The following is a 14,143-nucleotide window of genomic DNA, read 5'->3' on the forward strand; positions in this document are numbered from 1 at the left end:
GCTAAGCACGCTTCCTAATAGTGAGGTGAGCAGTACTTGCTACACAGAACGTAAAAGGTGGTGTCAGCACCCACTGCCCCCAGCCACATTCTGTGAAGGCTCAAAGTTCTGGAGTGGTTTCAGAAGCTGCTTAAACTGATTTAAGGCTTTGCTGCTGCCAAAAGAGAAGAGATCCTGCTCTACTTCCCACATGCACATCACTGCACTATTCCTAGTGTGGCAGCACTAAGACTTTTCTGGCTGCAAACTACTCTGTTAACTTTTAGGGCTGGAACAAAAAAGAGCATCACTTCCAGCAAAAATGTGGTTTTATGCTATCATGAAACTACACCCTTGGACTCTTTCAAGGCTGATGATTCCAATGTACCTCAGAAAATTACTATCCTTATTAGACTTGGACACAGCCACAGATCTTTCCCTAATTTTACACTGGAGTTTATTAAAATGCTCATCCTAATTTATTCGGATGTAAAGATGGTCAGAAATATTCTGTCACCTTTTGGGGGACAATTTGTCACAAAATTTTTTCTATATCACTTGACCAAACCTGTGATAGGATCAGAGGACTTTCTGAACCAAACTAAATTTATGGTCTCCCTAATCTTGTATCCTTTCTGACAAATGACAACAACAATTATTTAAAAAAAATGTGCATGACCTCCTGCATTAGTTATCCAGAATGTAAATCATTCCATGGAAGAATATCCTACCCACTTATCCATTTATTCTGCCCTACATGTGTTTTCATTTCTTCCCTGTAAAATCCTGTAAGAATTTACTGTTACAATTCTCACTGCCATTAAATTCAAAACGGTTTGAATTTTGCCAGCTTCTTGGCTTCATCCTGTAGTTATCTGGTGGGCCTTTTACCCAGCCAGTTAAAAAACCACAATACTCTTCCCCAGGTATGGTGTGCACTTGTAGGTGCATACTTTCCCTGTAAATCTAGTTTTTTCCCCAAGTGGTTTTAGTTTCTTTTTTGCCTGCCAAAAAGGAAAGAAAAGTCATGTCCCCCCCACCACATAAACATATGCAGGAGAATGAGCATCTATTTTCTGACCGTCACTGATGCTGAGATTGACGGGGAGAAACAGCAAGGATTCCAAGTACCACCTATGGCTCAGTGAGCTGACTGTTTGATTGTTCTCATTTTAACAGCTTATGTATAATTGCTGCTGGTTTAGACTGCAACACAATAAATGCAGCACTGTGGGAAGAAAGAAGCCTTTTTTTACACCAGCAATTTTATTCTCTTTCTTATAGGGAGAGTAAGACCTGCATTTCACTGTATTACTTTGTGAAATTTTATTTTCCCCCAAAAAGCCTTTGGTACGTCTGATTCATCCTTCATCGCCAAAACCCAGAAATATCATTGCAGCTTATGTTGCCAGTATAAGACAGCTACTTTCAGCTAAGGAGGTTATACACAGTTTAATAAATTTCAACAAATTAAAGTAATTTTTGTATTTATTGTTCTCCCCATTTTTAATGGATGCATGCAACACAGATCTATGCAAAATTCAATTTTCACTGTTGCTTGATGGTTTACCTTTAAAATGGAAATGATTAAAGGAGGCAAGATGTATCCATCTACAGCCTAGGGATTTTAATTTATCAGTGGAATGTTGGTTCCCAAAAGAGGAATGAAGTGAAGTGTTAGTTCAGAAAAACGAGGTCAAAAATACAGGAAAAAGAAAAAGAAGTCATGCAAATAATTATACTTTCAGAGACAGGTTTACAGTCTATCAACCTTTGCTCTGAGACAACTCTGCAAACTGTGGCAACACTGTTCACCTGTAATTTTGGTGTTCATTGTAACAATGCCTTAGTCCTTGACTGTTGAACAGTCCCATGATAATATGTGAACATCTTTCCAGTCGATAGGACTTTGCTGACCAGAAAATATAGGAACATACTAAAATTATTTAAAAGACAAAAAAACCCCTGGAATAAATTGGGAAAGCATAACTTTTCTCAACCAGTTTAGAGAACACATAGGGTAAGATCCTCTACCTTGTGGGGAGATATTTAACATCGGTTTATAAAGTATTTTCTTTTACTGAGGTATGCTGAGTATAAGCCCTAAAATCAATCACAAGTTTTCTCCATCAGCCAAACTCACTGACTGAAATGGAATTTTATTTGTAGTCCTACATGCTCCATCATGGTTAATGGAGTTTTACAAGCATGAGAATGAAATGGGGATTCCAGGATTTCTTCTTGTTTTCGTAAGTGGGCTAGAAACAAAATACTGCTAAGGCAAGAAAAGGGGAAAGGACCTGTGAGAGTTTTGCTATCAACTAGCACAGTTTCTTGAATTAAATGGGGTCAGACCATTAGGACTGGTTGGTCTGGGGCTTCCTGATTCTGGACCTGTACTATTTACAGCCTTCCTCTCTGCTCTGTGGAGATTCCCTCAGTGCTGACCTGAGCACCACTCTGCATTTCTAGAATGTCCAAAGAAACTACAGTGGAAGTAATAGTTCCTGTAATAGGAGAAATGCTTTCATCCTTGCTACTATCAAATACAAGCAAAAAATAACACCAAAATCAACACACCATAAATATTTCTAAATGGAAAGTAGTATTAAAGATAAATTGCATCTAAAATACTTAAAGGAATATTTTTACCAATTTAATTGATTTTTTAAATAGGAAGACTCCCTGTAACACTTAACCATCTGCAATTATTTTGTCTTTCCGTAAGCACTTCCTAATAGAAAGTCTCAGAAGATATTTCTTACTGACTCTTTATTACAGTATCCCTTTTAACACAATTTGTAACATATTATATAGACATCGACAACACTGAGAGACCCGACCAAACAAATTCTGTGATTGAGTGACAGATTAAGAAGCATTTCTAGTTCAGATTTGTGCATTAGATTTTCAGGTTTTGTTGCATCATTAAGTTCCTGGTATAGATTTTTTTAAATTCTCCTGGATTCATTCTTATTCCATTTTTGCTTTAATTTACTTTTCCACTTCATATTTACCTTACAGACAACTTTATTCTATTTCACATTCCTGTGAACCTTATTGTAGCTCATGGGTATATGTGGATAATCTCTTTAGTAGCAATTGACCTCACGGCATGAGACAGTCAAATAGGCATGCAAGTCCTTGAAGCTATTGTTCAAATGGAAATTCAACTTTCAGATCCCAAAACATTTGCTTTCATTTAAATTAGTTTGAGTTATAACATCGGTGACTTACTCCCAGATACATTCATAGACAGTATTTCATATTGTCAAAATAAACTGTCTGTAACTGAGACACACGTGCTAGTGAACAGAGATGGAAATTAATTTTATTACTGTGATGAACACACTACTACTACTACAATCAAAATTAATTTGCAAGTTTTGGTGGAACAGGAACAGATGCAAGGGAACTAGAAAATAAAATATTTTTTCAATCTTCTCTTGCTTGTTCCCCGCTTCTTCCACATTCACCACAGAGTTGTACTGTGTTTTATTACTGAAAATAAAAGGTAGCCTTTGGGCAGAATGACAGCCACTGCTAAAGTCACACATTCACACATTAAAAGTTAGTCTTACAACAATCTGCTCTACAACACAAACGAATAGTATTATTCTTTCCAAGTGAGTTATTTTCTTTGGGGACAATCTACCTTGAGGACATACTGCTTTGCATTTTCATGTGGGTTTTCACCTGTTTAGTGAACTTTCATTGAGAAGTGCCTGAACATTTCATTATCTTTATATATAGCTGCTTTTCATTTGACCTGTAAATGATCTCTACTTCCACAAGCTCTCTGTGAAACATCTGCACAAACAGAAAAAGCATAAAAAACTCTAACTCAAATGAAGCCTTGAAGCCCTTGAAAGTATAAACAATTAATTGGCACAGGAACTGTGACATGCAAACATAAGTCCTGTAAATATCTTCAGACTATACAGAAACTATTTTCCTCTATTACAAGGAGTGGTTTTAGTGTAATGTTTAACTGCAATTGCATCAAGCCTGGCAATTAGAAGGAATCTTAACAAAACAAGATTGTTTCCCTTACTCTGATCATCCCTGGAGAAAACATCAAAGTGACTGGGTGAAGGTAGACTATCTAGGCTACAGCAAGCAATGTTACTTAAACATATTCAGAAAAGTATCCATGCAATTTTCTAAAACCAGCTTCTTTGATTAATTTCAAATAGTTACCAAGTCAAGAAGTACTGAAACAAAGCTAAAATGGGTAGTAATAAATTTTCACTGTTGACTACTGAAACAAATATTTTCAGATGAAGGAGTAACAGTAGCAGTATAATAAATAAATATGGAGCAGACCATCTTGAGTGCCATCACATGGCGTGTACTGGACAAACAGATGATCAGGCCCAGTCAGCACAGGTTTAAGAAAGGCAGGTCCTGCTTGACAAACCTGATCTCCTTCTATGACAGGGCGACCCGCTTAGTGGATGAGGGAAAGGCTGTGGATGTTATCTACCTATACTTTAGTAAAGTCTTTGACACCATTTCCCAAAGCATTCTCCTGGAGAAACTGGCTGCTCGTGGCTTGGTCGGGTGTACACTTTGCTGTTGTGCTGGTTTTGGCTGGGATACAGTTAATTATCTTCACAGTAGCTTGTATGGGGCTATGTTTCAGATTTGTACTGGAAACAGTGTTGGCAATACAGGGATGTTTTCATTATTGTTGAGCAGTGCTCACACAGAGTCAAGGCCTTTTCTGCTTCTCACCTCACCCCACCAGCGAGCATGCTGGGGGTGCACAGGAAGTTAGGAGAGGACACAGCTGGGACAGCTGACCCCAACTGACCAAATGGATATCCCAGACCATATCCCAGCATATAAAGCTGAGGGAACGAGGAGGAAGGGGGGAGATGTTCGGAGTGATGGCATTTGTCTTCCCAAGTAACAGTTATGCAGGATGGAGCCCTGCTTTCCTGGAGATGGCTGAACACCAGTCTGCTGATGGGAAGTGGTGAATGAATTCCTTGTTTTGCTTTGCTTGTGCATGGGGTTTTTGGTTTACCGGTTAAACTGTATTTACAGAATCACAGAATCATTCAGGTTAGAAAAGACCCCTGGGATCATAGAGTCCAACCATCAGCCCTACTCTACAAAGTTCTCCCCTACACCATATCCCCCAACATCTCATCTAAACAACCCTTAAACACATCCAAGGATGGTTACTCCACCACCTCCCTGGGCAGCCTATTCCAACTGGCACTTGGCCTTGTTGAAGCTCATCCTGTTAACGTTGGCCCATCGATCCAATCTATCCAAGTCTCTCTGTAGAGCCTCCCTATCCTCATGCAGATCAACACTCCCGCTTAACTTGGTGTCATCTGCGAACTTTCTGACGATACACTCTATGTCCTTATCAAGATCATCAATAACAATGTTGAACAGAAATGGTCCCAACACCCAGCCCTGAGGAACACCACTTGTGACCGGCCACCAGCTGGATTTAACCCCATTGACCACCACTCTCTGGGCCCATCCATCCAGCCACTGCTTGACCCAACAGACTGTTTTCTCATCCAGGCCATGGGCAGCCAGTTTTCCTATGAGAATTCTATGGGGAACTGTGTCAAATGCTTTTCGAAAATCCAGGTAGACAATATCCACAGCTTTTCCCTCGTCCAATAGTCGGGTCATCTTGTCACAGAAGGAGATCAGGCTGTTCAGGCAGGACCTGCCTTTCATAAACCCATGCTGACTACACCTGATCCCCTGGTTGCCCATTATATGACTTGTAATGGCACTCAAGATGACCTGCTCCATGACCTTTCCTGGCACCGAGGTCAGACTGACAGGTCTTTAGTTTCCTGGATCCTCCTTTCTGCCTCTCTTGTAGATGGGTGTCACATTTGCCACCCTCCAGTCCAATGGGACCTCCCCAGTTAGCCATGACTTCAGGTAGATCATGGAAAGCGGCTTAGCGAGCACAGCTGCCAACTCTTTCAGCACCCTTGGGTGTAACCCATCCGGTCCCACAGACTTGTGTGCATCCAAGTGGTGTAGCAGGTCTCTGACCACCTCCTCTTCAACGGTGCTGCCCTCATTCTGCTTCCCCTCCCCATGTCCCAGCTCATGAGGCTGGGTGTCCAGGGAACAGCCAGTCCCACTGCTAAAGACTGAGGCAAAGTAGGCGTTGAGCGCCTCAGCCTTTTCCTCATCCTTTGTTACCATGTTTCCCTCTGCATCCAATAAAGGAGGGAGATTTTCCCTAATCCTCCTTTTGTTGTTAATGAATTTATAGAAACATTTTTTATTATCTTTAACAGCTGTAGCCAGGTTGAGTTCTATTTATCTCAACCTATGGATTCTCTCACTTTTATGCTTCTCTTCCCCATCCCATCAGGGGGGAGCAAGCAAGCAGCTGTATGGTACTTAATTGCTGGCTGGGGTTAAACAACAGCTGGGTGAAAATCTGGCTGGATGGTTGAGCTCAGAGAGTGGTGGTGAGTGGAGGTAAATGCAACTGGCAGCTGGTCACAAGTGGTGTTCCCCAGGGCTCAGTACTAGGGCCAGTTCTGTTTAATATCTTTATCAATGATCTGGACAAGGGGATTGAGTGCACCCTCAGAAATTTGGCAGATGACACCAAGTTGGGAGGGAGCATTGATCTGCTTGAGGGTAAGAAGGCTCTACAGAGGGAGCAATGGGCTATGGCTAATTGTATGAGGTTCAACAAGGCTGAGTGCCAGGTCCTGCACTTAGGTCACAACAATCCCCTGCAACACAACAGGCTTGGGGAAGAGTGGCTGTAAAGCTGCCCTGCGGAAAAAGGACCTGGGGGGGTTCGCTGGCAGCCAGCTGAATATGAGCCAGCACTGTGCCCAGGTGGCCAGCAGCATTCCGGCTAGTATCAGAAATAGCGTGTCCAGTAGGACTAGGGAAGTGACCGTCCCCCTGTACTCAGCACTGGTGAGGCTGCATCTCAAACACTGTGTTCAGTTTTGGGCCCCTCACTACAAGAATGACATTGAGGTGCTGGAGCACTTTCAGAGAAGGGCAACGAAGCTGGTGAAGGGTCTAGAGAACAAGTCTTATGAGAGGCAGCTGAGGGAGCTGAGGTTGTTCAGCCTGAAGAAGAGGAGGCTGACGGGAGACCTTATTGCTCTCTACAACTGCCTGAAAGGAGGTTGTAGTGAGGTGGGCATTAGACTCTGCTCCCAAGCAATAGGACGAGAGAAAATGGCCTTAAGTTGCACCAGGGGAGGTTTAGATTGGATATTAGCAAAAATTTCTTCACCGATAGGTTTGTCAAGCACTGGAACAGGCTGCCCAGGGAAGTGGTTGAGTCACCATCCCTGGAGGTTTTTAAAAGACTTGTAGATGTGGCACTTAGGGACAGGGCTTAATGGTGGACTTGGCAGTGTCAGGTTAATGGTTGGACATAATGATCTTAAAGGTCTTTTCCAACCTAAATGATTCTACGATTTCAAATTAATTTTCAAAAGTTGTATCACCAAAACAGAATAGCAGTGAAATAACCTTAGGAAATCCCTAAAAAACACAATAAATAAAAAATATCTGGACATTATTGCTCTATATTAATACAATTGTGACATAAATTTAATTTCTAGCTCCTAAAATCAGAAACGTCAAAATATAGGATCTAGAACACAAGACTGATATCATAAAACCATCTCCTAATTTCACTGTGCTGTCTACATCACTGGTACAGGAGCTTATGAAATAACTACAGAAGAGATGTGACTGCCTGGTGGAGACTGAGGTTTACAAGCATTGACTCAAATGGAACTCGTTAGCTAAAAAGGCACAGAAGACATATCTATAACCTGAGAAATTACAGTAACGTTGTATATGCAACTTCCATTGCTTAAGGTATTCAGAGGCAAAAACATAAGAGCACATACTACTGAATGTAAAAATAAAAGACAAACTTTACTCAGAAGTGATATGTATAGTGGTGCACAATGGCAGATGCCACTGTATATTTTTTTATGATACGAGGCTGCTCAAGTTCATCCATGGATAATGACCCATGACAGCTTGGAATATGATAAAACACAAGTTGATGGTGAGAGAAGGCAAAGAATACAACTACTATCTGAACAGCCAACAAATGCATATAAACTGGTTTTTTTTGTCTTTAGTGTCAGTATTACCACAAAATTATAGGTTCATTAATCTAACAGACTTTACATCAGAACAAGCTATTTCTTTAAATTATTTACTACCTCCATTTTATTTATTGGAAAGCACGATGCATTAAAGCATTTAACAGGGTATGGAAGATAACAGAACCCATGTTTTTTAAAATACCTTATATGATTGGCATCAACGCAGTTTTCACAGGGAAATCTTGAATGAAGGCTCTATCAGTCAGTTTCTAGTTTCTTCACAGCTCAGAAAAAAATCCCTTTTCTTTTCTCCCTTTAAGAGAAAGACATTCCATGTAAACACTTGTCAGTACCTATGCAGCTCTATTTTCTATCTTTGCCCACAAACAATTGCTGCTTAAAAACTCCTTTAATTATACATGGTTTGTTCAGTGCCCTTCACATGCTGATTGCCAGAAGTAGATTACCATGACAGTTAATCAGACTGTTAAGATACACTGGAAAAAAAAAACCATGTACAAGTTTTCTTCATCATGGACTCATTTGGACTGTTTTCTTAGTGTGCTCCAATATTATATATTTCTGTAGATTTCATCAGTGAGTCAAGTACAGTGAACTATAGTGATCTCGCACACATTGTAATTTCCTACCGCTGTATCCCACAAGGTTCCTTAACATGCTCAGTGAATTCCTCTGAAACCAAAAAGACATGGATTTATACTTGCAGATTCTTTAACTTGTATATACAACCAGACAATTTCAAAACAGTTTGCATTAACAGGCAAAAGTGATATAAGTCAATTCAATCTTCAGACAAAGAATTCATAACACTATTCAGATTATACGATAGATTTTTTTTTTAACCCTCTTCTCAGCTCTTCTATTTTCCTTTTATAGAGTCTCCTGTTCTGGTAATAAGAGAATTCGCATCACTTTTTCCCCAAAGCTATCACTAGAAGCTCCAGTGAAGACTGAATGCTTACTGTGCTGGAAGTTGTTTGAACAAGACTGTTAGAGATCTTTAAGACTTTTATAAATCAAATCCCTGAGACAGGCAAAGGATAGGAGTAAAGCTGTGTCAACATATTTGTTCTACAGATGGAAGCTGAGGTACACAAAATTAAACAATATGCTGAATGTCACACAAGGAGTCTGGTTTAAGGAACCTTCTCAGCCTTAAATGTCTTGAATCCTTGCCCAATGCCTTAATCATACACCATAAAAATGTTCTCAGTCTCCATATCTTACATGTAGCACTTCTAATTATTTTCCCTAATAAGAAATACCATCATTATTTCATTTTGCTGGTCTTGGCAATATTTAAAACAGCAAAAATTCTTAGAAGTAAAGATTTTATTTGAACAAAAGCATTGCATAATTCAGAAGTTCATTAAAAGTATTTAAAACAGTTTGGAAGATCTAATTTTTCACTACTTAAGTACTAAGAAATCAATATTGTTAACCACAACAGTAAAAACGATGCATTTTCTATAAATGTGGATACGTATAATTTGCCTTCTAATTTTTTAGGGAATAAAGCCCGTATCAGCAAGGTGCACTGCACTGAATTTACAGTCACCAAAGTCATGGGGCAACAAGAATTTACATCATCACACAGTGTGCCTTTTCCATCAGAAAAGAAAAGAAAGGCTAAATCCTTTAAATGACTCCAGGATCTAAGGTTTTAATGAAATAAATATCAGGAAAAGCTGGTTAAAAATGTTCTGGCTTTCACAGTCAACAATTATTTTGTACCTTGTGGCTGTCTGGATATAATATATTTATTTATCAAAACAACAAAGTAAAATTAAAGTCATTAGATGCAAGCCACAACATTAATAAAATAACATTGCTGCAATGTCAAGCACTCAAAGTCTCATTCAACCTCTTTCTGACAGTCTTCGAGTCACATATTTTTTGTGGGGAGCCATGTTTATCCAGTACCTATGCTGGGGGTTTTTTTTAAGGAATTTAGAGGATCTACCCCTCCCATTCTGTGAATGCTCTATAATTTGTATACCATGTAGAGTACATTCTTAAAATAAAATTACGATTTTCACAGTGAAATTTTTTCAAGATAAAAAAAAAAAATCCACTATTTTTTTACACCCAATAGTGGATCCTTATTTTTCTCACCTCTTTTTCTTTTTTTTAATTTGGAGTACATCGTATATACTGTATGTTCCTATATACCCAAGCACAGTTCCCACTGAATTCCATTTTCTTGCCTTCCTGGCTCATTTCTCAACCATTCCCAGTTCTCTTCACCTAGGATTACTGGCTGATGCTAATGGCAGATATGTTGGCAGCTCTACATCTGCTGTCCGGATATCCAAGCAAATCTGTCTTCCCTAGAGCTCCCTGACAATTCTCATTCTTTTTGTCTGTTCAGTCTCAATTTCCCACTCCATGTCAAATTTTTATGTCCCTTCCCATTCTTCAGGTTGACTGTTAATCCATTCCCTTCGCCCATCAAGCCTCAGTCACTCCCTCCTCAGCCCAGCGCTGACCATTTTTCTCCCATACTGGTACTCTTCTGTCCACTGGGGTCCCAGCAGTGTCCCAGCTCTCATTGCTGGGGCTGGTTCCTTCCCATCACACAGAAGAGTTATCAAGAGACATCACAGGAAACTCTTTCTATTGTTTTCGTCTTGTAACACAAGTATATTAAGTCACTCCATGGGAATTCCATGACTTTATCATAGTCAGCCTTAGGAGTTTTGAGAAGCTTGAGCACATCCATCAGTGACTACAGAGGCAGATTTTACATCTACGGAATTAACAGATCCCTCTTTCCTCTGTGAATTCTGATGCTTTTAAAAAGGCTTATAATTTTGCTAATTTTGGTAGATATTTAGACGGATGGCCACAAGCACATTTAGTTCAGAACTGGCAAGCTCACTACTAGGCAGAAAAGCTAACTCCACCAAAAAGAAAACTTTCAAATATGACAGTTTTGTGTTGAGAACTTAACTGTGTTTAAAAATCCTAGTTAGAAGCAAATATTTCTAAGGAGATAGCACTTAGCCTTTGGGAGTCAGGAAAAGACCAATAACTCAATCAATAAAGTAAGTTTTAGTACGTTCATAAAAGTAACAGTGAAACGTGATCCATGTTTCAACAAGAATTTTCAGGTTTTCTTAGAGATTTAGAACTTCTTTTTACATGTCCCTTGGGAAACAGAATGAACCTCTCTCACTTATTGGATGAACAGTGCATAATACTTTGCGTAATGAAATTAAGCAGCCTGAAATACATGTGAACATGACTAATGAGACCAAATGCAGCAGGAAAACCAAGCAGATGGCTTGAGCATGCTGGAACAGATTAGCAAGAAGAGATCTGAATGTTTTGGGGTTTTTGCAAGATACATACAGAAACACAAATATAATCTTTGCATTTCTGTATAAGACTGCATCTATCAGCACTTTGATGGTCTATGGATCACAAGTAAGAGCTTCCCAGAATACTAATAGTCTCTGTGGAAAACCTTTATGTGTCCTCCATAGAGATGCAAAATGCGAACAAAATAGGGGGGGAGAAAGAGCTTCATTTTGCATTTTGTGTCTTGCTTTTTTAATTTCATAAAAAGATACTTAAGCTACTGATATATTTGTAATGAACTAGTCTTTCTCCACCAAGAACCTAGTTCTCAGAAACCTCCCAGCAGTATGAACATTTGGGGGAAAACACAGAAACAGAGAGGGAAAGAAGGTAGCAAGTATTAACAGATGATGGGAAAAGGCTTTCTTATCAAGAAAGGTCAATAGCCAACTTATGAAGGATGCTACCAGAAACACAGTAAGATGAAGATAAAATCAGTTTGCTGACATTGCTTTCTGGGGAAAAAAAAAAAAAAATTTCTGTCCATAGAAAAAATTAACTGTTCCTTTCTATAATTTGAGCTAAAATGAGCATTACCAGGTAGCTTCTCCTCAAGAGGTATTTCTTGGCTGAAGGTATAATTCTGCTCTGCATGCAACACATACTGACACTGGTTATTTACATCTGCAAACTTATGGGAATGCCCACAGTTATGTTATAAAGAACAAGCAGATTCAGAAAGAAGTATAAATCTGAGCAACTTTACAATATCATCCTGCTGCCTTCTCTACCGCAAATGATTGGGATAAAATGTCTTTGGATGTATATGTTCTGACAGCTGAGAATTTTTTTGCACTGGAAAACTATTTGATGTTCTTGAAAGAAAGCAGAGACCTACCTGTGGTCACAATATAAGGACATCTTGTCAACAAAGTAATTTTAACCAATGTTCAGAAGAAAACTCTTCAATTAATCTGCACCTAATGGTAAATCTGATAGTCCATTCCACTGTTGATGCTAATGCTACAGCTGTAGACCACCTACCACACCTTTGACTATTACATACTGCTATTATTTAGTGCTCCCAGTGCAATTTAGTAGTGCAGTATATTTTTGTTACTGACACAAACTACAGAGGTCCAAGATTCAGACATTCTTTAATCCCTTCAGCTAGTTTTCAAAATGTATCTCTGTGTGCATTGGTTTCCTTTTTTTTAAAGTTCAGAATTTTTAGAATCATAGAAAGATACTGAATAATTTCATGGAGCACCACTATTCAGCACAACAAAGAACCAAAACCCACAAAACCCACAACTTCTTTTAGTTCTGGAAGACCATGATATTTCTTTACTATTTTTTCACTGACTTCTGACTATATTTTTATCTCCTGGACTAAACCAAAAACATTTATTTCAGTCTGGAACACATTAAAGTTATCTCTATTCTGCAACAACCACAGGAGTCTCTAAAAACCCAGCATCTTCAGATCAGCAAGATCTTTCAGTCAGCCTTGACCTAAACTTACCAGATGACTTATGTAGAGATTTGGATAATCTCTTTATTTTAATGTAAATGATTCTTAACTACAGTGCAGCAAAACTTTTAAGTTTCAACTCAACCAATGTTACGAAGTGTTTGTTACATGATAAATAACACCTTAAATGAGAACTGCAATACATAGACATTATTCCAGCCTATATAACTTGAATCGGTTCTCCCTCTGACCTTCCATTTTAAACCTTGGCTGCTATTCAAACTATCAGCAAAATCCAGTTTCTATCACTATCTTTGTAGCTTTCTAACATAACACGTTAAATATGAGTACCTATCACAGTACTAATACAACCACGGGGTTTTTGATCTCAGTGCCTTTTATCGTACAGTGTCCATACAGACCAAGTATGCAACAGAGTTTTGCGAGGAAAGGTATCAACTGACAATTTCTATCTTGTCAATGCTGTAAAAATTATATTCTCCTTCTGTAAAGCTCTCTGTAAATAAATTCAGTTGTAAAGCTGAGCTTCTGTGATCTTCTGCAATAATTTGTATCAAAACAGTGGGCTTAAACTGTACCTTTATATCAATTTAGGTTTGGTATATTGTTTTACATAGAAAAAAAATAGCAACCGTATAGGAGATTGGTAGGAGCAAAGTGCAAAACAAACAAAAGAAGGTGGTTCTTTCTCCAATTGCTGGAAGACCTATAAAACTCTCAGAAGGATACAAGAAATTATGGGGTACAAGAAAATTTTAAGAAGTTGCGTGGGGAAAGGGGAAACAGCAAGAACTTGCAAGAGACATTCATTGAGAGTTAGAGAAACTACACCAAGTTCAGGAAATCCCTTGGGAGGCTGGAATTTTTCGAGAAACATGTGATATAGTCTCACTCTATTCCTCTCTTTGGAAATCTGCTATGACTTGCTGGAGACAGGATGCTGAACTCTGTAGATCCCAGGTTATAAGAATCCCTGGTCTGAATTCTTGGGACTATTCTTCCATTCTAATGAGAGATGCTCTGAATTTGATCTATACTTTTGTCTAAGCAAAGGCAAGAAAACGGATGCCTTCGTATTCCAGGAATTAGTCAAAAACACTGCAGGTCACATGTGCATCACCCACTGATCCTTAGTACTGCATGTGAATCCATTTCTACTGAACAAATTCATATGGCTTAAACATGGTGTGTCCATGGTCATCGTTCCATTAGTAGTAGTGCGACTGCACCTAGAGTACAAGTACTTAGT

The 14,143-nt window shown here is 39.0% G+C and overlaps 1 protein-coding gene across 5 annotated transcripts in view; it reads right to left on the reverse strand.

The window, feature by feature from the left end:
• Nucleotides 1-14,143, reverse strand: part of SYT1 (synaptotagmin 1) — a 364,737-nt gene that overhangs the window by 270,689 nt on the left and 79,905 nt on the right. For 4 of the 5 annotated variants that reach the window (XM_074827158.1, XM_074827162.1, XM_074827156.1 and 1 more), the window contains exon 2: nucleotides 8,278-8,388. The exons of the other annotated variant lie outside the window; for it this stretch is intronic. The gene's annotated coding sequence lies outside the window, so the exon portion shown is untranslated. The remainder of the gene's footprint in view (nucleotides 1-8,277; nucleotides 8,389-14,143) is intronic. 5 annotated transcript variants of the gene reach the window in all.

This window comes from Strix aluco, chromosome 5 (assembly GCF_031877795.1).
Source record: "Strix aluco isolate bStrAlu1 chromosome 5, bStrAlu1.hap1, whole genome shotgun sequence".
Classification (NCBI taxonomy): domain Eukaryota; kingdom Metazoa; phylum Chordata; class Aves; order Strigiformes; family Strigidae; genus Strix; species Strix aluco.